Source organism: Oncorhynchus tshawytscha, linkage group LG12 (assembly GCF_018296145.1).
Source record: "Oncorhynchus tshawytscha isolate Ot180627B linkage group LG12, Otsh_v2.0, whole genome shotgun sequence".
Taxonomy (NCBI): domain Eukaryota; kingdom Metazoa; phylum Chordata; class Actinopteri; order Salmoniformes; family Salmonidae; genus Oncorhynchus; species Oncorhynchus tshawytscha.
The window spans coordinates 15,486,748-15,505,352 of NC_056440.1; the positions used below are offsets into that span (position 1 = coordinate 15,486,748).

An 18,605-nucleotide genomic window follows, 5' to 3' on the forward strand; every position below is an offset into this window, starting at 1 on the left:
TGTAACAGTTTGGGTCCAGGGTGTCTCCCCCTTTGAAGAGGGGGATGACTGCGGCAGCTTTCCAATCCTTGGGGATCTCAGACGATATGAAAGAGAGGTTGAACAGGCTGGTAATAGGGGTTGCGACAATGGCGGCGGATGGTTTCAGAAATAGAGGGTCCAGATTGTCAAGCCCAGCAGATTTGTACGGGTCCAGGTTTTGCAGCTCTTTCAGAACATCTGCTATCTGGATTTGGGTAAAGGAGAACCATCTGCTATCTGATTTGGGTAAAGGAGAACCTGGAGAGGCTTGGGCGAGTAGCTGCGGGGGGGAGCTGTTGGCCGAGGTTGGAGTAGCCAGGCGGATGGCATGGCCAGCCGTTGAGAAATGCTTTTTGAAGTTATCGATAATCATGGATTTATCGGTGGTCACCGTGTTACCTAGCCTCAGTGCAGTGGGCAGCTGGGAGGAGGTGCTCTTGTTCTCCATGTACTTCACAGTGTCCCAGAACCTTTTGGAGTTGGAGCTACAGCTGCCTAAGGCCAGCTTAGCTTTCCTGACTGGCTGCGTGTATTGGTTCCTGACTTCCCTGAACAGTTGCATATCGCGGGGACTATTCGATGCTATTGCAGTCCGCCACAGGATGTTTTTGTGCTGGTCGAGGGCAGTCAGGTCTGGAGTGAACCAAGGGCTATATCTGTTCTTAGTTTTGCATTTTTTGAACGGAGCATGCTTATCTAAAATGTTGAGGAAGTTACTTTTAAAGAATGACCAGGCATCCTCAACTGACGGGATGAGGTCAATGTCCTTCCAGGATACCCGGGCCAGGTCGATTAGAAAGGCCTGCTCACAGAAGTGTTTTAGGGAGCGTTTGACAGTGCTGAGGGGTGGTCGTTTGACTGCGGCTCCGTAGCGGATACAGGCAATGAGGCAGTGATCGCTGAGATCCTGGTTGAAGACAGCGGAGGTGTATTTGGAGGGCCAGTTGTTCAGGATGATGTCTATGAGGGTGCCCTTGTTTACAGATTTAGGGTTGTACCTGGTGGGTTCCTTGATGATTTGTGTGAGATTGAGGGCATCTAGCTTAGATTGTAGGACTGCCGGGGTGTTAAGCATATCACAGATCAGGTCACCTAACAGAACAAACTCTGAAGCTAGATGGGGGTCGATCAATTCACAAATGGTGTCCAGGGCACAGCTGGGAGCTGAGAGGGGTCGGTAGCAGGCGGCAACAGTGAGAGACTTATTTCTGGAGAGAGTAATTTTTAAAATTAGTAGTTCGAACTGTTTGTGTATGGACCTGGAAAGTATGACATTACTTTGCAGGCTATCTCGGCAGTAGACTGCAACTCCTCCCCCTTTGGCAGTTATATCTTGACGGAAAATGTTATACTTGGGTATGGAAATCTCCGAAATTTTTGGTGGCCTTCCTGAGCCAGGATTCAGACACGGCAAGGACATCATGGGTTAGCAGAGTGTGCTAAAGAAGTGAGTAAAACAAACTTAGGGAGGAGGCTTCTGATGTTGACATGCAAGAAACCAAGGCTTTTTCGATCACAGAAGTCAACAAATGAGGGTGCCTGGGGACATGCAGGCCCTGGGTTTACCTCCAAGGTGCGGGACTCTAACCCAGAAGCATACAAGAAATCCTGCTATGCCCTGCTACGAACCATCAAACAGGCAAAGCGTCAATACAGGGCCAAGATTAAATCATACTACACTGAATCTGATGCTCGTCTTATGTGGCAGGGCTTGCAAACTATTACAGACTACAAAGGGAAGCGCAGCCTCGAGCTTCCCAGTGACACAAGCCTACCAGATGAGCTAAATCACTTCTATGCTCGCTTCGAGGCAAGCAACACTGAGGCATGCATGAGAGCATCAGCTGTTCCGGATGACTTTGTGATCACGCTCTCCGTAGCCGACGTGAGTAAGACCTTTAAACAGGTCAACATACACATGGCTGCGGGGCCAGATGGATTACCAGGATGTGTGCTCCAGGCATGTGCTGACCAACTGTCAGATGTATTCACTGACATTTTGAACATGTCCCTGATTGAGTCTGTAATACCAACATGTTTCAAGCAGACCACAATAATCCCTGTGCCCAAGAACACAAAGTCAACCTGCCTAAATGACTACAGACCCGTAGCACTCACGTCCGTAGTCATGAATAACTTTGAAATGTTGGTAATGGCTCACATCAACACCATTATCCCAGAAACCCTAGAGCCACTACAATTTGAATACCACCCAAACAGATCCACAGATGATTCAATCTATATTGCTCTCCACACTGCCCTTTCCCACCTGGACAAAAGGAACACTTATGTGAGAATGCTATTCATGGACTACAGCTCAGCGTTCAACACCATAGTACCCTCAAATCTCATCACTAAGCTAAGGATCCTGGGACTAAACAGCTCCCTCTGCAACTGGATCCTGGACTTCCTGACGGGCCGCACCCAGGTGGTGAGGGTAGGTAGCCACGCTGATTCTCAACACTGGAGCTCCCCAGGGGTGCGTGCTCAGTCCACTCCTGTACTCCCTGTTCACCCACGACTGCATGGCCAGGCATGAGTCCAACACCATCATTAAGTTTGCAGACGACACAGCAGTGGTAGGCCTGATCACCGACAACGACGAGACAGCCTGTAGGGAGGAGTTCAGAGACTATTCTGGCACCATCACCGGATGGTGCCAGAATAACAACCTATCCCTCAACGTAACCAAGACTAAGGAGATGATTGTGAACTACAGGAAAAGGAGGACTGAGCACGCCCCCATTCTCATCGATAGGGCTGTAGTGTAGCAGGTTGAGAGCTTGTCCACATCGACAACAAACTAGAATGGTCCAAACACACACCAAGGCAGTCATGAAGAGGGAATGACAAGGCCATTTCCCCCTCAGGAAACTAAAAAGATTTGGCATGGTTCCTGAGATCCTGAAAAGGTTCTACAGCTGCAACATCGAGAGCATCCTGCCTGACTGGTTGCATCACTGCTCTCTCTACTACCGCATGGCAAGCGGTACCGGAGTGCCAAGTCTAGGACAAAAAGGTTCTCAACAGTTTTTACCCCCAAGCCATAAGACTCCTGAACAGGTAATCAAATGGCTACCTGGACTATTTGCATTGTGTGCCCCCCCAACCCCCTCCAACCCCTCTTTTACGCTGCTGCTACTCTCTGTTTATCATATATGCATAGTCACTTTAACTATACATTCATGTACTTACTTCCTCAATTGGGCCGACCAACCAGTGCTCCCGCACATTGGCTAACCAGGCTATCTGCATTGTGTCCCGCCACCCACCACCCGCCAACCCCTCTTTTACGCTACTACTACTCTCTGTTCATCAAATATGCATAGTCACTTTAACCATATCTACATGTACATACTTCCTCAATCAGCCTGACTAACCGTATGTAGCCTCGCTGCTGTATTTAGTCTTTTTACTGTTGTTTTATTTCTTTACCTACCTATTGTTCACCTAATACCTTTTTTGCACTATTGGTTAGAGCCTGAAAGTAAGCATTTCACTGTTGTATTCGGCGCACGTGACAAATAAACTTTGATTTGATTTGATGTCATGAAAAGCTCCATATGATGGCTGGTTACACAAAGGAAAGGGGTTGTGTTTGCATGTAAGAGCGGAAAGACTTAGGGAAAAAGGGATTTGGGTCTCTATCGGACCTTGAGATGCTATGCTACCTTAAATACAGAATATTATGCAGTCTAATAACTGCCCATTCGGAGAAGGAAAATGCAAGATATATATTCACTCTGAGCTGCTCTTTGATAGATGGGTCAAAGATGGAAGACTGGTTTGCCCAGCAGAGATCGCCATTGTCCTTTGAAGAATCTTTCTGGTCGTTGTTTTGTAAAGCGGATACGTTAAAGTATCCTGTCGTTCTTAGGAGATTGTCTGTCCTTTCCTAGGACACGTACGTTTACAGCTGCTCAACATCTAGGATGTATTACTCTTTCTTTGAATAATAGTTCAAAGTTCATAAGTTGCCAGTATTCTGGCTAGTCTAGTCGAAATGTACCATTCAGCATGGTGATCGTCACCTCCACATTGCAATTCGCTCTTTTTAACATTAGGAAACAGTCATTACATTTCTGGAACTCAATGTTAATTTCGTAAAATTTCAGTTGCAATTAGCACTTTTAAACTAATGGACACCAGTCCTCACGTCATCAGGAACTGAGGTTGACTTCCGTCAACAGGCTTTTGTACTGGGGAGAGGGCATGTTTCATAGTTCTCAACCAATGTCTGTTCACTTGTGTGTGGCCACTGAATGGGCCTACGTTTTACTATGAAAGAATTATCTTATTTAGGAGGCTAAAATTACATTTCATCATTTCACAAATAGTTTCATATTCAAACATTTAAATTGCACAACAATTCCATGTGAATCTGATATCTAGAATGTGTAGACTTTCCAAGATACAATTTATGTCGTCCTATCATCAGATATAATGTCCCAGACATCAACTGATCTGACGTCATATTCTTTAAGTACCAACAGACACTTTAAACTGGTTGGGAAAGGGAAATATTTTTTTTACATTCATTTAACTTGAGCCTACTTGAGACGCAGACGTCCCACCTAGAGCTCTGGATGCAAATGAAATATTTTTTTTTTTCGGCGAAAGCATGACATTCATTTAATTTTTTATTTCACCTTTATTTAATCAGGTCGGCTAGTTGAGAACAAGTTCTCCTTTACAACTGCGACCTGGCCAAGATAAAGCAAAGCAGTTCGACACATACAACACAGCGTTACACATGGAATAAACAAACATACAGTCAATAATACAGTGTGTCATGATGTTGGCCTGGGGGTAGGTTTATGACAGTCATAAATACCTCTTCCCCCCTTTTTCCTTTCTCTACCCTACTGATGTTACATTTGCAAACCACTTGGTTAACATAGAGATTCTGGGAACATCAGAAGGTGAGGGGAAATGAACTATATTCTGGTAATCCGACCAATTGAACATATGCGGTGGTACTTGAATATGATGTCAGTTTGTTTGTCATCTGACACATTCTCATCGATGATAAGATTACATAAACTCTACAGTGGAAAGTCTACACATCAGAGTTATCGGATTCACATGGAATTGTTTTTCAATTTAAATGTTTGAATATGAAATTATTTGTGATGGGATGAAATGTGATTTTAGCTTCTAAAATGCGAGATTTGGGTTTTCATAAGGTTAGGGCTCTGCTCAATCAGTAGCCCGCCCCTGTGAAGGGACATGGGCTATAAAACTTTTCAAACACGCCCTCCTCTCCCTTCCTTTATAAAGCATTGACGACAATATAACCATCTGTTCCGAGGATGTGAGGATGGCGGTCCGATGTCAGAATGGTTCAGATAATACAGAACGAAGCCAACATCAGTGTGAGCTTTGGTTGCGAATGGTATGAACTTTGAACTCTAATTCACTACAGAAGTGATACCTCCTAGCCGTTGAGTTAGCAACAGCAGCTGCAAACGAGGGTTAGGAAGGAACAGACAGAGTATCCCGTATATCACACAACGACGTTACTACAACGTATCCAATTGACCACCAGAGACATTCTTCAAAGGACAAAGGACTTGGTTTGGCAACACGTCCTTCCATCTACCACCAACCTACTGAAGCGCTACTCAGAGTAAATATTTATTGCATTTTCCTTTTCCAAATGGGCGGTAATTTAGAATGCATAAGATACTGTTTTTACGGTAGCACAGCTTCGCCCTTTGTTCCTCAGTCTTCCCGCTTTTTCACTCAAACCCAGCCCCTTTTCTTTTGTGTAAGAAGCTGTCATATCTGTTCTGCCCGCCAGGGACGTTTTCCTTTATGACGTCATTTGTAATCAAGTTATGATTAATTATGTGTATGTGTAATTCTGTGTGACTAGTTAGGTATTTAGTAAATAAATAATTAAACCCAATTTTGTATTGCTGATTCAACTTGTTAGCCAGGGTTCATGAAGATAACCAAGAATTTACAACTTTCAGATGAGACTGAATTAAGGGGACGATTAATATTGACTGCTATTGATGTAAAATATTAATAGGTCTTTAAGAGTTTATTCGGAAGATAACAACTCTATAAATATTATTTCGATTCTCTAGTTGATTACATTTACATGATTAGCTCAATCAGGTAATATTAATTACGGATAAATTATTTTATAGAATAGCATGTCATATCACTTAATCCGGCATAGCCAAAGACACGACAAGTGTTTGCAAATGAGGTAGGATAAGGGAGGTAAGGCAATAAATATGCCATGGTGGCGAAGTAATTACAATATAGCATTTAAACACTAGAATGGTAGATGTGCAGAAGATGAATGTGCAAGTTGAGATACTGGGGTGCAAAGGAGCAAGATAAATAAATAAATACAGGATGGGGATGAGGTAGTTGGATGGGCTATTTACAGATGGGCAATGTACAGGTTCAGTGATCTGTGAGCTTCTCTGACAGCTGGTGCTTAAAGCTAGTGAGGGAGGTAAGAGTCTCCAGCTTCAGAGATTTTTGCTTGGGGGCAAAACGGAAATATTGTTCCATTCCCCAACCTTTTGATGTTATCATACTTTCTCTGTGTTATCAAAGGGCTTTCCAAGAGTCCATTCTGTCGAGTGGAGAGAAAAGGGGGAAAGGTATTTATGGGGGTCATTAACCTCACCCAACAAGCCTTTGCCTTGTACTCACACGAAACAAGCCTTTCTTATTTACTGGCGACTGGCTTGTTGTTGTGTAAGGGCTTTCAGAGGACATCAGGCTACTGTTTACCAGAGTAAACACACAGAGGGTTTTAATTCAGCTACTCCGGTGTCACACTTGACAAGTCATTTTGAGTAATGGCGGCTTTAGACACCTTGATCAGTATCAGCGGCGGCTGGAAAAATCTGTCTGAAAGAGACTGTGAACAGACAAATGTACAGCTGACACAGGACCAGTATGGAACAGCCCCTCCAGCTACAAGTTATCCTTAGCCACAGATCTAGGAGCAGCTTACCCTCCTCCTTTTATTTCCTAGTATATTATATGCCTATGGCCATGTGTAAATGAGACTTAATGCATTCCCTCAAACTCACCTGGTGGCTTCGCTTGGTTTCATCTGGAAACAATTAAGTTAAGTCACTTGGTAAAATAGACATTTCACTCTATTTCTAAACCTCTTGTGAAAAACCCCTTTGCCCGTCCACATCACTGGTATTATTAAAGGTTTTGGAGATGTTTTGTGTTTTAAAGAGCTTGTGTTAATTGAGTATGGCTCAAGTGGCTGAAATGATAGGGTACTTTGGTTTAGTGCTCAAAGATGTGCAGTTGTGTGTCCGTATAGCTGCAGGGCTCCGTGTCCTAGTCCCCCAGTGTTCCACCCCAGAAAGAAGCTTTTAAACTGGGCTTGTGTTTGTTCAGTCTCCAGCTGGATCTGAGTAATGTGTAAATACTAGGAGTCGCACCGAATCAGGCCGTCTGCTCAATAAATAGGTAATGTAATCACGCAGAATACTGCTTAAGGAGGGCACCACTGGCCAGGAACCAAAAGAGCCAGGAGCCTCGTTGCACTCAGGGAGAGATCGGGGTCGCACACTGGGCCGTCTGGGCAGGGATACAGGCTTTGATGATTCCTGTGTGAAGACGCTTGTGCTTCAACACCCCTTTGCACAAACACTCTCAGACAGGCTGGAAGGAATGTACTTTCACAGATACGCTGGCTGTAATAAGGTACTTACACACTACTATATTGGGCCCAAATCCTAACTTGAGATCCGTGCAAGGAACTCAAACTTTTGTTGAGATGTCCCAAAAGCTTTAAGGAAAGATGCTCAGTTGTTGGAGAAGATGTGCAATGGTTAAGAAATGGTATGTGTCTGAACCAGACCATACAAATGGGGCCTCTCAGGTGTGAAGGCAGTCTGATGTGAAAGACCAGGGATGGATGGCTTAGTTATATAGGATTTGGTAGAACGGTGTGCCTCACAGATGTGTAGAAGTCAAAACAGGTTTAACATGCAGTCCTATACAGTAATGTGCATATCCCCCCCACCCCACAGACACACACCCACACACACAGACACGCACACACACAAATGAGACTAGGGAAGCAGGGAGGAGCCACCGTGCTGGGTTTAACGAACCTTGGTTAAATGAATTGAGCTCTTTCTATTGAGTTCACCTCACTGGTGGCAGAGCAGCACTACAGTCATTGTGTCTTGGGTTCCCCCTGTGTATGCATACCTGTTTGTCTAACACTAGCCTAATGAGCGGATGTTATTGAGGAGTGTAATTGCGTATTAAGACGCTGTTCTATTAGGCAGGTTTGAGAGTGCACATTTTTATGTCTGTGTATGTATGTATGTCTGTCTCCCTGTCTGTCTCTCTGTGTGTGTGTCTGTCTCTGTCTCTGTATGTATGTCTGTCTCTCTGTCTGTCTCTCTGTCTGTCTCTCTGTGTGTCTGTCTGTGTGTCTGTCTGTCTATCTAGGGCAGGGGAGTCAACTCATTCCATGGAGAGCCGAGTGTCTGCAGGTCTTTGTTTTATTCTTTCGTTTAAGACCCAGACAACCAGGTGAGGGGAGTTCCTTACTAATCAGTGACCTTAATTCATCAATCAAGTACAAGGGAGGAGCGTAAACCCACAGACACTCAGCCCTCCGTGGAATGAGTTTGACACGTGATCTATGATGTAGTGGAGAAAAGCTTTAATGTTGCGTGGATGATTTAGCATATTGAATTTGAAGTCTTTCACAATCACTTCCCCCCTCCCTGTCCCCCATTAGTGTAGCTCACTGGTGTGCAGCGGGGTTGTGCAGCGGGGTTGTGCAGCGGGGTTGTGCAGCGGGGTGTGCAGCGGGGTGTGCAGCGGGGTTGTGCAGCGGGGTTGTGCAGCGGGGTTGTGCAGCGGGGTTGTGCAGCGGGGTTGTGCAGCGGGGTTGTGCAGCGGGGTGTGCAGCGGGGGTGTGCAGCGGGGTGTGCAGCGGGGGTGTGCAGCGGGGGTGTGCAGCGGGGTGTGCAGCGGGGTGTGCAGCGGGGTTGTGCAGCGGGGTTGTGCAGCGGGGTTGTGCAGCGGGGTTGTGCAGCGCAGGGGGGTGTGCAGCGGGGTGTGCAGCGGGGGTGTGCAGCGGGTGCAGTGTGGTGTGCAGCGGTTGGGCGGGGTGTGCAGCGGGGTGTGCAGCGGGGTTGTGCAGCGGGGTGTGCAGCGGGGGTGTGCAGCGGGGTTGTGCAGCGGGGGTGTGCAGCGGGGGTGTGCAGCGGGGGTGTGCAGCGGGGGTGCAGCGGGGATGTGCAGTGTGGTGTGCAGCGTGGTGTGCAGTGGGGTTGTGCAGTGTAGTGTGCAGCGGTTTTGTGCAGCGGGGTGTGCAGTGTGATGTGCAGTGGGGGTGTGCAGTGTGGTGTGCAGCAAGGTTGTGCAGTGTAGTGTGCAGTGTGGTGTGCAGCAAGGTTGTGCAGTGTAGTGTGCAGTGTGGTGTGCAGCAAGGTTGTGCAGCGGGTTGTGCAGCGTGGTGTGCAGTGTGGTGTGCAGTGTGGTGTGCAGCAAGGTTGTGCAGCGGGGTTGTGCAGCGGGGATGTGCAGCGGGGATGTGCAGTGTGGTGTGCAGCAGGTTGTGCAGCGGGGTTGTGCAGCGGGGTTGTGCAGCGGGGATGTGCAGTGTGGTGTGCAGCAAGGTTGTGCAGCGGGGTTGTGCAGCGTGGTGTGCAGTGTGGTGTGCAGTGTGGTGTGCAGCAAGGTTGTGCAGCGGGGATGTGCAGTGTGGTGTGCAGCAAGGTTGTGCAGTGTGGTGTGCAGTGTGGAGTGCAGCAAGGTTGTGCAGCGGGATTGTGCAGCGTGGTGTGCAGTCTGGTGTGCAGCGGGGATGTGCAGTGTGGTGTGCAGCAAGGTTGTGCAGTGTGGTGTGCAGTGTGGTGTGCAGTGGGGTTGTGCAGTGGGGTTGTGCAGCGGGGATGTGCAGCGGGGATGTGCAGTGGTGGAAGTGAGAGAGAGGGGACTGTGTGTGTATGTGTGTGTGTGTGTGTGTGTGTGTGTGTGTGGGGGGGGGGTGTTTGGCTAGTGTGTTTCTACTATGATCCTATGTTGGGTTTTGGAAGTTTTGACCAGCTCATAAATCTCACTGGGAAAGCACCCTTAGTGCTGGACAGCTCAGCTTTGAATTGGTGCTGTACACATGCCAGTTCAAATGCACTCTCTCTCCCTCTCTGCCTCCCTCTCTCCCTCTCTCCCTCCCTCTCTCCCTCTCTCCCTCCTTCTCTTCCTCCCTCTCTCCCACCCTCCCTCTCTCCCTCTCTCCCTCCCTCTCCCACCCTCTCCCACCCTAACACGTCCAGGCCAGAGCATATTGTCGGTTTTGACCTTAAAATTTCAGCTGGAACGGATCGATGCCCCAACACTCTCAAGACACCCCCAGAAACTTTCTGGACACTTCTCTTTTCCCTTTTGTAAACTCTTTCAAGAGTTTAACTTTTTCTTCTGACACTAAGAATTCCCCAATTTAGAATGAGTAGATGAGGGGTGTATGGAGTTCAGTCTGGTTGTTTTTAGGTGTGTGTGTGCGCGTGTGCATACTATTTAGCTGTAGCCTTCCCAACCCCGCTGGCTAGTATTGAGTCCCTGAGTTAACTGTTGTGCAAGCATTGCTGCTTGCAACACCAGAGTGTAGGCTTTGATTCCTGGATGGGGTACACATTACCAAGTGTGCTGACTGTATATCATATCACAATAGCCCATAGAATTTTTTTAGCTAGGCATGTCAGTTAAGAACAAATTCTCCTTTTCAATGACGGCCTAGGAACAGTGCCTTGTTCAGGGGCAGAACGACAGATTTGTACCTTGTCAGCTCGGGGATTCAAACTTGCAACCCAACGCTCTAACCACTAGGCTACCCTGCCACCCCATGGAGCCTGAATGCTTCTGTTTCTGTGATACGTCTTTGTCCCAGTTCAGAGCTGTGGTCTATATTGATTATGTTATTACCAAGTCTTTGTCCCATTTCAGAGCTGTGGTCTACATTGATTATGTTATTACCAAGTCTTTGTCCCAGTTCAGAGCTGTGAAACACTCCAGTCACCAACAGCCTCTCACACCCAGTCTATTCCACACACACTCCCAGCCCTCTGACAATGGTAATAACTATTTGCTCTCGTTTATACATCCTTACTTCCTCCCTCCCTCCTTCAGAGTGATCACTATTTAAACCTCTCTGCTCCCCAGTCTTATCAGATCCCTTAGAAGTGAAGGACTATTAAAGGAGATCCCCAGAGCTTAGAGGAGGGTAGGTGTGTGTGTGTGTGTGTGTGTGTGTGTGTGTGTGTGTGTGTGTGTGTGTGTGTGTGTGTGTGTGTGTGTGTGTGTGTGTGTGTGTGTGTGTGTGTGTGTGTACAGAGTCTCTGCTTTCCCATCCTGTGAATCGATGATAGCGGTAAGTCTGGTGGGAAATCTATCGGCAGCAGATCTGGAAGATGACTGAAACTCAGTCTTGTTGGAGGCAGTAAAAATAGGGTGGGGGATAAGAGCTGCTCAAAAACCCAGAGAGAGTAACATATGAATAAAGAGTGGTGCTGGTATTTTGACCTTGTAGTTTGAGTCTGGGCATCCTCCCTGCCTGCCAGAATTGGAACTTTGAAGCAGTTGCTGTGTTACAGTTACACACGAACACACGTGCGTTCTCCATCTTTTTAAACAGGGAGCCAATGGGTTTTCAGCGTTTTTATTTCCATGACTGATCAAAACTTGTTTACTCATGGCTCTCTCTTGTTCCTCTGCAGCAGACATATGGTGATCAATATGCTTGGAACATCGAATCGCAATAAAATCACAGTATCGAATCGCAATACATATACAATCGTGAGATTCACATACGTATCATATCGGGATCTAAGTATGGTGATAATATCATATCTGTAATGAACACGAGGGGAGACAGAGAGCTGGTTTAAAGCGCAGGGCGCAGCAGGTGTTCATTGCAAAGGACCACAGGAGGAGGCAGGTAGCTGGGTCCAGGGGTAGGCAGAAGGTCATACACAGTAGGAGGCAGGTAGCTGGGTCCAAGGGCAGGCAGACGGTCCAAGGGCAGGCAGGAGGAGGCAGGTAGCTGGTCCATCACATAGGAGGAGGCAGGTAGCTGGGTCCAGGGGCAGGCAGAAGGTCATACACAGGAGGAGGCAGGTAGCTGGTTCCAAGGGCAGGCAGAGGTAGCGGTCATACACAGGAGGAGGCAGGTAGCTGGGTCCAGGGGCAGGTAGCTGGGTCCAGGGGCAGGCAGACGTCATACACAGGAGGAGGCAGGTAGCTGGGTCCAGGTGTAAGCAGTAGGTTATACACAGGAGGAGGCAGAAGGTCATACACAGGAGGAGACAGGTAGCTGGTTCCAAGGGCAGGCAGACGGTCATACACAGGAGGAGGCAGGTAGCTGGGTCCAGGGGCAGGCAGAAGGTCATAAACAGGGGGTCCAAAAGGGCAACAGTACAGACAGAGAAAAGGCTAATAATGTAGTCCGGGAGATGAGGCAATAGGTTGACAACAGGTTATCCGACAGGCTAAAGTACAGGCAGGGAATTGGCAAAAGGCGTCGTTAGTGAGGCAGCCAAAACTATCATACACTAGATGATTAAATTACGGGGAAAACAGAGCTCTGAAAGACGTGTCACAAAACAAACAATAGCTCAGTGATGGGGTGCAAAGAACTGAACTAAATAGTGTGTTATAATGACATACAGGTGTGTGAACAGGTGATTAGAAATCAGGTGATTAGGAACTGGAAAGTAAGCTGCGTTCAGAGTATCTGCGTGTTTGAGGGTGTGAGTTGGAAGCAGACGTTACAGTATCGTGAGGTCCCTCAGTATGGTGATATCGTATCGGGAGGTCCCTCAAGATGATGATAACATTGTATCGTGAGGTCCCTGGCAATTCAATACAAATGATATCGGCACCTAACTATTGTGATAATATTGTATGTTGAGGTCCCACAGTGTGGTGTTAATTCTGTATGGTGAGGTCTCTTAGTATGGTGATACTATCATATCATGACGTCCCACAGTATGGTGATAATATTGAATCGTGAGGTCCCTCGGTATGGTGATGTCCCTCAGTATGGTGATAATATGGTATGGTGAAGTCCCTCAGTATGGTCATAATATGGTATGGTCTCTCAGTATGGTGATAATGTGGTATGGTGAGATCCCTCAGTTTGGTGATAATATGGTATGGTGAGGTTACTCAGTATGGTGATAATATGGTATGGTGAGGTCCCTCAGTATGGTAATAATATGGTATGGTGAGGTCCATCAGTATGGTGATAATATGGTATGGTGAGTTCCCTCAGTATTGTGATAATATGGTATGGTGAGGCCCCTCAGTATGGTGATAATATTGTATGGTGAGGTTCTTCCCCATTATCCCATGTGTATTCATAACTGTGTTCTCTGTTTGTCTGTTGCCAGTTTGTTTTGTTTCATCAAGCCTACCAACATGTATATGTATTTTAAAGTACAATTTCTTCACATTTTCCAACAGCACATTTCTATTTTCCAACGGGGCTATACGTACATTTTGGTGATGTTATTTTCTCACTTGAGTAGCCTCTATTCACTGCCAAAAATGAAATGAAACCATCTATTGTTCATCGAAATTGTCACACCCTGATCTGTATCACCTGTCTTTGTGATTGTCTCCACCCCCCTCCAGGTGTTGCCCATCTTCCCCATTATCCCCTGTGTATTTATACCTGTGTTCTCTGTTTGTCTGTTGCCAGTTTGTTTTGTTTCGTCAAGCCTACCAAAGTTTTTCCCTCTGCTCCTGTCTCTCGATTGTTCCAGTTTCCTAGTTTTCCAGGTGTTGACCATTCTGCCTGCCCTGACCCTGAGCCTGCCTGCTGTCCTGTACCTTTGCACCACCGTCTGGATTACCAACCTGTACCTGCCCTGGACCTGCTTTTTCCCTGCCTCTGTTCGATTAATAAACCTCACTAGGTTATGTGGGACGCTAGCGTCCCACCTGGCCAACATCCAGTGAAATTGCAGAGCTCCAAATTCAAATTTAGAAATACTCATTTTAAAAATGCAGAAAACATACAAGTATTTTACATAGGTTTAAAGATGAACTTCTTGTGGATCCAACCATGGTGTCAGATTTCAAAAGGATTTTCGGCAAAAGCATACCTTATGATTATTTGAGAACATCGCCCAGCAGACAATTCATTACAAACAATAACCAGCCAAGTAGAAGAGGTACACAAGTCAGAAATAGAGATACAATTAATCACTTACCTTTGATGATCTTCATATGGTTGCACTCAGAAGACATTCATTTACTCAATAAATGTTTGTTTTGTTCGATAAAGTCTCTCTTTATATCCAAAACCTTCCGTTTTGTTTGCGCGTTTTCTTCACTAATCCACAGGCTCAAACGCAGTCATAACAGGCAGACAGAAAACCAAATTGTATGCGTAAAGTTCATAGAAACATGTCAAATGATGTTGAAATTCAATCCTCAGGTTGTTTTTAGCCTAAATAATCAATAATATTTCAACCGGACAATAACGAGTCAATATAAAAGGTAAACCAGAAAGGCACTCTCTCGGTCGTGTGCATGAAAAAGCTCTGTTACACTGCAGGGTCCACTCATTTAGAGTGGTCTTACTCTCTCATTTTTCAGAATACAAGCCTGAAACAATTTCTAAAGACTGTTGACATCTAGTGGAAGGCATAGGAACTGCAATTTGAGTCCTAAGTCAATGGATACTGTAATGGCATTGAATAGAAAATATGTATATATATATCCTACTCCCTGGATGGATTTCTCTCAGGTTTTCGTCTGCCATTCAGTTCTGTTATACTCACAGACACAATTTTAACAGTTTTGGAAACTTTAGAGTGTTTTCTATCCAAATCTACCAATATGCATATCCTTTCTTCTGGGCCTGAGTAGCAGGCAGTTTAACTTGGGCACGCTTTTCATCCAAAATTCCAAATGCTGCGCCCTACCCTGGAGAAATTAATAAACTGTTGTTACTTTGATGTTGTCTGCTTCTGGTTCTTACCTGAAACGTGATACATTCACAGAAACTAAGGGGCCTATCCCGAACCATGAAGATGGCCCCAGACCATTATTTATCTTCCTCCAAACTTTGCAGTTGTCACTATGCATTCGAAACTAACTTGTTGGAAAGTTGGCATCCTATGACGGTGCCCCGTTGAAAGTCACTGAGCTTTTTTGTAAGCTTTTTTATACACCTGTGGGTATGGCAGAAATAACCAAATCCACTAATTTGAAGGGATGTCCACATACTTTAGCTGTCACGACTTCCTCCGAAGTCAGTCCCTCTCCGCCGACGTTCGGCGGTCGACGTCACAGGTCTTCAAGCCATCGCTGATCCACCTTTCATTTTCCATTTATTTTGTCTTGTCTTCCATCACACCTGGTTTCAATCCCATCAATTACATGTTGTGTATTTAACCCTCTGTTCCCGACATGTCCTTGTCCGGTATTGTTGATTGTAAGAGTTTGTGCATGTTATGTCTTGCGTGCGATGGGTTTTGTCCCATTGTATTTATTTGTGTTTGTTCTTGGTGATTTTATTATTAAAATGCACCGTTGCAACACAGTCTTTGCTCTCCTGCGCCTGACTTCTCTGCCACCAGTAAGCACACATTACATTAGCCATGTAGTGTACATAATGAAGAGTACCTGATGAAGCATCTCTGTGTTCCATTTCATCATGTGATCTCCTGGCACCTCTGGTGATTGATAAAAAGGTATTAAACCTCTGAATGGTTACAAAATCATTCAAAAGATGAAGGTTGAGTGTGATTCAGTGAGACTTGACTTTAACTTCTTGCGACTAGCAATCCCGGATCCGGGAGCGTAATCATAGCCTCAAACAAATTAGCATAACGCAGTGGACATAAATACCCATAGAAACTTTTCCTATTCATGAAAATTGCAAATGAAATATATTCAAACACAAGCTTAGCCTTTTGTTAATCAAACTGTCATCTCAGATTTTCCAAATATGCGTTACAGCCAACGCTAGACAAGCATTTGTGTAAGTTTATCATGGCATAATGCTATGCTAGGCTCTGCTGGCAGCAGGCAACATTTTCATGAAAATAAGAAAAGCAACCAAATTAAATAATTTACCTTTGAAGACTTCGGGTGCTTTCACTCAAGAGACTCCCAGTTAGATAGCAAATGTTCCTTTTTTCCAAAAATATTATTTTTGTAGGCAAAATAGCTCCCGTTTGTTCATCATGCTTGGCTGAGAAATCGACTGGAAAATGCTACCACTACAACGACAAACTTTTTTCAAAATTAGCTCCATAATATCAACAGAAACACGGCAAACGTTGTTTAGGATCCATCCTCAAGGAGTTTTAAACATATATATTCGATAATATATACGTCAAGGCAATTGGTTTCTCATAAGAAGCGATTGGAAAATGGCTACCTCAGTATTTTACGCAAGATTTTCTGCGGGAGACACCATGTGACCACTTTCTATATATGGTCCCTTACAGCTATTCTTCAATGGAAATGTGTAAAAATACGTCACAATACTGTAGACACCTTGGGGAATACGTGGAAAACGTAAGCTCATTCATAGCTCATTCACAGCCATATAAGGAATCATTGGCATGAGGCAGTTTCAAAAAATGCGACACTTCCTGGTTGGATTTTTATCTGGGTTTCGCCTGTAACATCAGTTCTGTTGCACTCACAGACAATATCTTTGCAGTTTTGGAAATGTCAGAGTGTTTTCTATCCAAAGCTGTCAATTCTATGCATAGTCGAGCATCTTTTCGTGACAAAATATCTTGTTTAAAACGGGAACGTTTTTCATCCAAAAATTAGTGCTATAATGTCCTCAGACTGATGCAGATAGAACCTGTCTTTCTGGCTTCAACCTAGTCCTGCTGGACTATCTTTTGGGGTTTTGTTGTTACCTTCCATCAGGGTTTTCAAGCAGCCATTTGTTGAGGACATTTCAACTTATACTCTCAATCACAGACAGGATGAAACAAAACAGGTGTCCTGCACTGAAGAAAAAGGGATTGTATTGGTTCATCATGTCAAGCAATTGAACCTGACAGAGCCAGTTTCTCAAAAAGGCTTTTACAGGTCGTCGTATTAGCATAATCTCCGGGTATTTTCTGATTATGGCTGTGCAACATTAATAAGACCCTAACTGTACGATGTTTCAACAAAAAACTGCAATACATCTTCATTTTAACAGGCCACATAAATGTCAGACTGCAGATATTCTCTTAATGAAAAACGTGGCGTAGCCTTCAGGCCCAACGTCAAGCCCTGTCTGTCTGTCTGTCTGCCTGCCTGCCTGCCTGCATGTTTTATTTTACATTGGATAAAGCAGAGACACAGAGCTACAAAATGATATATTACACACTGTATTTAAAGAACAATGGGAAAGTAATTCTGCTTTGAATGTTGACAAAATTGTAACCTCACTTTTGAGAAAATGGCCTTGAATGTTTTGTTACCTGCCGGAGAGCTCTTCTATGTCTACACCCATTCACATCGTTCACACCCTCTTAAGCTTTAGCCACACCCATCTCTTTAAGGGTTGATCCGAGCGTTCTGTCCTAACAACAGAAGTCAAGTACCCAAGCTAACTGGCTAACACTGGTTAACTTGCTAGCTACTTCCAGACACGAATGAGAGAACAGCTCACTGACCATTTTACTCACACTAGAAGAGCTGTTGTTAAGTTATCCGGAGCATTGGTGACTGCAACTGTGCTGCTGGCAACAATTTACACTTTTTTTCCAACGTTTACTGACACCGGCCATATTCACCGTGTGTTGAGCGTTCGTAAATTCGTCAGTTATTCTAAGCTCTGGCACACTCAGATGAGAGTGCTCTGAAATCGGAGTAAATAGCCAGAGCAAATTCACCAGCTACGTCTATCAACAGTTGTCGCAGTGACATTCTATTGAAATGGTTACTTGCATAGAGGAGTTTTTTGTTAAGACATGTTGCTAGCTAGCTGGCTAAACAACAAACCATTATTACAACTCATGACATTACTACCCTGCATCAATCTGAATCTAGCTAACCAACCAGGTTCAATGTTAGCTAGCAAACAATAGGCTGTAACAAGCAATGCAAATGGCTCTGAGATACAAATAATAAGATCATACACGTGACGTTAGCTAGCAAGCAAGCCAGCTAACATTACACTTTAACTTCAAATTAAAACTAGTATCAAAATTAGAAACATGTAATATCTCAAAATGTAGCTACCAAGACTATTTTATGCATCATGGATGGACGCGTCTCCATGTCACGTATGCCCTGGTTGCCCTTAGTTTGAAGATAATCTGGAGACAGGTGTTTTCTCCATCTTTTTTTCTTCATTTTTTTCACCTTTATTTAATAACCAGGTAGGCTGGTTAAGAACAAGTTCTCATTTACAACTGCGACCTGGCCAAGATAAAGCATAGCAGTGTGAACATATTTCTTTGCATACTTTCCTTTGAAGCTTGCATTACCTTTGACGAGCTTCTTTTGTTGGCACTCCAATATGTCCCATAAACATCACAATTGGTCATTTTGTTCGATTAATTCTGTTCATATATATCCAAATGTCAATTTATAAAGTG

The 18,605-nt window shown here is 44.9% G+C and overlaps 1 pseudogene; it reads left to right on the forward strand.

Moving 5' to 3' along the window:
• The window catches only part of LOC121847900, a 581,625-nt pseudogene that overhangs the window by 295,336 nt on the left and 267,684 nt on the right, over positions 1-18,605 (forward strand).